This window comes from Meleagris gallopavo, chromosome 4, assembly GCF_000146605.3.
Source record: "Meleagris gallopavo isolate NT-WF06-2002-E0010 breed Aviagen turkey brand Nicholas breeding stock chromosome 4, Turkey_5.1, whole genome shotgun sequence".
NCBI classification, from domain to species: Eukaryota; Metazoa; Chordata; class Aves; order Galliformes; family Phasianidae; genus Meleagris; species Meleagris gallopavo.
In genome coordinates this window covers 42,603,440-42,609,440 of record NC_015014.2, presented here as the reverse complement: position 1 = coordinate 42,609,440, position 6,001 = coordinate 42,603,440, and positions in this window count along the sequence as shown.

The following is a 6,001-nucleotide window of genomic DNA, read 5'->3' as shown; positions in this document are numbered from 1 at the left end:
CCCGCTCGGCCTCGGGACAGCGGCCGGACGGCCCTTGCTTCTTCACCTCTCTCCTCGGAAAAAATAAATCTGTGCTTTAAAAGACGCGTGTTAACATCTACAGCTATGGTAGCGGCCTCATGATGAGCACAAAGTGGCCGGCTGCCCCTTGCCGCTCATGGAGGGGGAGGGTGATGAGTTGGGGTGATGGAGGTGAGCTTCGGGCACTGCCTGATGCAGAACCCCATCTGGCAGCTGGAGAGGTGCGGGCAGCTCTGATCGAGAGGAGGATGAAGCCAAGTGGCAAAGAAGCCACCAGATGTGCCTATGTGTGACTCTGCTTCTCCGTCTATGCGTGTTCCAGGGCAGAATTGTGATTCTTTCTAATAGGGAAAGAGAATTTGCTGGAAAGAGCAGTGCCGTTGCATTTAATCCCCAGCATGATGGCAGGGGAAGCTCTGCACACCCCAAACTTGTCAATTGTAATGGAAACCAGCTTCCTATCTTGACACTGGGTGAGCCCTAGGACAGCAGAGAAGGCACACACACATGAAATGCCACACCAGGTAGCAGAACTCAGCAATGTGGTGGTACAGCCCATCTGAGGATTCAAAACTCAATGCAGGGCCACCAGCCCACAAGCAGTGCATCAGGGTGTTGGGTTGGTGCCAGCTGCCCTGTGTCTCTGTCATAGGAGGATCTTCTATATCACGTTCAATAGCAAAGCTTTCCTTGATATGAGTGGGGACAGAATTAATCCCTCTGTTGATGAGAAAATCATTTATTGGATCAGAAAATAAATTAAAAAAATCCTGTATTTTGTATTTATAATTGTATTTACATCTACCCAGTTAAAAGAGTTGTTTTAATCCAAAACAACGAACTGCCTCTGGTTCAGGTTTCTGTTAATAAAAGCAGAAGATATTTATTTAGAAGACATCATCATAAACGGGAAGTCATTAGAGCTGAAAGATATCTCCCTAATCTATCTCGATCCAAATACATAAATCAGCACCCTGAGCCTTGGCCTATGGAGGGATTTAATCTGTTGTGCATTTTGGTAATTAATACCTTCTAATTAAAATGTTCAAAAGATGCTGGATGGGGCTATGAGCAACCTGGTCTAGAGGGAGGTGTCTCTGCCTGTAGCAGAGATTGGAACTACATGATTTTAAAGGTCCCTTCAAACTCAAATCATTGTAAGATTGCTCAGAAAAATAAATTCCAGTATTTTATAAATTTGAAAGTTTAATACCAATGAACATTCTTATCCTGCCTAGTGGTGCAAATAACATTTTATGTATAGCACAAAAATGATACCACTTGAATTAAACTTATTCTCAGATGAGTTCAGATTAGCGCAGAGGTTGCATTTATAGGGGTTGAATTTACGTGATACCTGTTTTAAGATTGCAAACTGAACTATTATGCTGAATCCATTTGCATGAAAACATTAAAACTGTCTTTTGTGATAGGACAAGGGGAAATGGCTTCAAATGAAAAAGAGGGGAGATCTAGATTGGATATAAGGAAAAAGCTTTTTTCAGAAGGGTGGTGAGGCACTGTAACTCTCTGTCCAGAGAGGTGGTGGATGCTCTGTCCTTGGAGACATTCAAAGTCAGGCTGGATGGGGCTCTGAGCACATGATCTAGCTGTAGGTGTCCCTATTCATTGCAGAGGAGTGGGATTAAATGGCCTAAAGGGTCCCTTCCAATTCAAACAATTCTATGATTCTGTGAAATGCAAGTGAGCATTCTTGCAAACAGGAAAAAAAAAATGCATCTTTGTGTATCATGTCTGCTTTTGTTTTGTTTAATTGCTCAATGAAATTAATGCTACACTATTGCAGGAACAAAGCACATCCTAAAAAATAGCCTAGAGGATGTTTTGGATGCTGTAATTAGCTGCTTTGAAATATTTATTTTCTTCCTAATGTTGCTTGAATAGATGTTAATTACAGCCAGTGCAGAGGAAGTCAAACAGCTGAGTATGTGGAACCATCGGCTTCTCTGTCTTCGTAGAAGCCAAGGTCAGGAGGCACAACACTGAGTGCACTCCCTTGCTGTGCACATGCACTGCCCAAAGTGAAAGTGCATGATGGTTTTTCTAAGATTTTAGATCTAATAAAAATTATGAGGAATCATTCCACCTACGTATGAACTTAAGCACTAAGAGAGTCCAGAATGTGAAGTGGCTCAGTGTGTGCTAATGTGTACTGATGCCTCTCACAATTTAGATGGATCTGATCATACCTTTCCTCTTCTGTGGAGTGAAAAAGATGGATACCTGGATTCTTGTCTGTGTTCTGGGGGATTAAACTTTGTGGAGGGAAGTCTCAGTAATTAGTTAATGTCTACTTAGACATTGCACATCTTCAGGGCACTCTCCATATATTACTGACTCATAATGCGCAAGATAGTTCTACTGGAACAAGGATCCAATGAAGGGATTTAGTTCAAGAATAAGCCTCTCTGAATAGACTTTCTTCACAGCCTTAATTCATAAAGACTTCCACTTTGTAGAAGTCTTCAATCTTCTGTATTTCCTTACAAATGAGAGACAAACAACAACAAACAAGCCATGTAAGGCATAATTAAGCCTGTATTTTCCCAGAATATTGTTTTCTTATTTTAGTCAAGATAATATCTCAGCTCTTTCTTCATGAGTAAGTAAAAATTTAATGAAAATGGCTGATCTCCAAGATAGTTCTTCCATCACAGTTTTCTTAAATAAAACCCGAGACTCATCAATGCCTGTGATTGCTTTAAAAACAGGATGATTAGATCTACCTGGAAGAAAAGAAAAAAAGATTTTGAGCATGATGTCAGTTACTGGCACATAATAAAATAGTGAAAACTCAGTATCACTTTCAGAATTAGCATGTTTCATAAATAAGATTACATTAACTGTGAAAAAAAACAGTAAAGGTGACACTGCGGACACTGAGAAAATGTCATCCTGTTTCAACACAGATGTGAGATGAGTTGGTCTTACACTGGGGCCTTTTCTCTTAAGGAAAGACAAACCAATGCTGTGGCCTAGCAGTAATTTAGTTTATTTTACTGACAATAGAAATCCAGCTAGGAAGAAGGCACCTTGGAAATGTTCCATAGGAGCTGCATGTAAGTATTGGCTTGGTAGTCTGAAGGGAAAGATTATGAGGAAATAAGTTGTTACCATGAGGAAGTTCAAGCACTGGACCAGGCTGATGGGAGAAGTGACATCTCTGTCCTCAACATCCAAATGGACAAAGCCCTGAGCAAACTTAATTCAGTGTTGAGTGTCATCCTGTCTGAGTTGTTCCATGGTTCTCAGTCTGAAGTGCTGGGCAGAGGAATCCCAACACTTTGCTCTCTTGGCTCTCTTTGCTCTTCACTCTCCTCCCAAGAACAGAACACTCAGTGGATGTCAGTTTTACTTAGAAATCAAATTTGTTATCCATCAGGCAAGAGATGAATAATAAATAGATTATGTTAAGTCAGAATAATGGTAAACAAAAATCAATTCTAGCAATCTTTTCATTCTTTTATCTCCCAGTTCTGGAAAGTTGCTCTTGCTGTAAGTTCATCTGTGATGCAGCTTACCTGACAGGATATAACGGATGTGACACAGGACATTATTTCTAAACCTTATAACATTTTTTTAATTAAACCAAACACAAAATGTAGAAGAATGCCAAAAACAATCCACAGAGTCTTTAGAACTGCTCTCCAAATATCAAAACTCAATAAATTCCCCTTTCCTTGGTTTGGGAGCATGCGAGATTGCTCATTCTATCTCTGCAGTTTAAGAGGTAACATATTTCTCTGTGCAGAGTTGGACATTGGAAGCCAACTCTTCAATTCTCTTGAGATGAACAGCACTGCAGTGATTAGCTTACATGGTGATGAAATTGAAAATTAACTATAATAAGAGTTTTGTAATGCATCTTACCTATCTGATCACAGACAGTGTGATGTGCTACATGAACTTTTCACTGACTTTATAATGAAAACCTGGAACTTAGAAAAGAATAAAACCCGTGTATGCATCATATCTTTGAGATGTGGAGACTCTGGAGACATTGCTCACCTCGTGCTGTCACTAACTTCAGATCAACTTCAATCTTGCAAAATGTTCCACACTGACCATTATCCCAAGTTCCTTGGCACAACAAATCTGCAGTCATATTTCTGGCTCTATTCAATATTATTTGAAAACTGTAAATGTTGAACTAGTAAAGATGCAGGATTAACTCCTCATGGAAGTTCTTGGAAGGCAAAAGTGACATTTGCTTACCTGCATGACTGTTCATATAGCTATTTATATAAATATGTACACTTATAGTACTTACAGTGTATGAGTAGTAAAAACGACACCTCAGAGAACTCAAAGCACCACTAAGCCAAACGGAAACTCTGTGCAGCTTTTCTTCTATGAAAAAATGGGGGCAGAAAACAACCAACTTTCTGAATCAGGTACATTCAGAAAGTTATCAGCACGGCAAAGTGCTTGCCTTGAGATGAAAGTTTTCAATGATGCTTTTCTGAGCAACAACCATCCATGAAAAAAACCAACAAAACTTCTGTCAGGAAAGATCAAGCTAACATTTGTGGTCTGAATTCTACCACTAGGTGGTCAGGTGATGGAATGGGCTGCCCACGAGGTGATGAAGTCACCGTCCTTGGAGGTATTCAAGAAATGTTTAGATGTTGTCCTACGGGACATGGTTCAGTGGGGCAATATTGTGAATGATCTTGGAGGTCTTTTCCAACCTTGGCAAATCTATAATTCTATGATACACTCACAAAGGAACTGAAGATCTCTTTACAGCCATTTTTGATGCAACCCTGTTTAAGGTTAAAACAACACTAAGTATGTCTGAGTTTGAATCACTATGTAAATTAACAAGCTGTATGAAAACAGAGGTTCAGATAACAGCACTCAGCGACATAAAATCATGTTTCTTTTATCCTTTCCGGACAATCCTGTAATAACACCAAGAACATCAACACCATCAGAGAGACCACGAGCGGCTTCTGAGCTCTGCTTTTGCATTTGCTGTGGCAGATTTTTGCTGTCAGATCAGCTGAATCTCATTACTTTGAAGAGTCATGCTTCAGGAAGTGAACGCCTTGAAATGTCATGACCTTTCCTTGACAAGAAAACATGTCACTAAGGAAAAGGGAATAGAAGTGAGAGACTGAGAATCACAATTAATGAAAATATATTTATTTCAATATAGATAGTAATGGACTTTATAATGAAAATACAATTGTCACCCCAATAGTTAAATTACTAAAATAGATAGAAAATATATGCACTGGTTTCAGTTGGTCAGTCCCTGGTAAAAAAAAACAACAAAAGGAGTTTATCTCTGATACTCTGGTTTGACACAGGTGAAGCAATTAAATTGATTTAGCATTAAATTGATTTAATAGTTGATAAAGCCCAATCAGTTGTCAATATATTTAGTGTCTGGTTTAGAAATTTTTATTTTAAAGCTACCACTTCCCTATATTTTGGGCTTGGAGAGTTAACACTTCATTAGCCACGCATGACCTGACAGATCCTGGCACTGAGTCCTTGCAATGAAAGCACTGAATTTAGTGACAGCTTCTGACTTTTATAAATGTTTAAATGAGAAAAACTGTTCAGATGCCGTGTTGGTCAGCAGTTATGCTGAAGAGAGATATCTGTGGAATTACCTGAATGTTCACCAGCAGAAGTTTTGCTTTGGACAATTTCATTACCTAGTTGCTCAGGGCTGAAAATTTGTGCATAGAATAGTGTATGTGCAATATAAATTGCATATATATACATATATGCACACATCTATATAGCATATCATACATATATACATATACACTACATATTGTATATGCAATATTCTATGCAACAGGAGTTGGGATCAAACTGCAAAGATCAGCCAGGCATAAGAAGCAGGCTTTGGGCAATGATGATATGAGGGAAGACTAGGAGCAGCCCTTTATAGACGCACAACAGTTACACATTTGCCACCTTTACAAACCTTATTAACAAC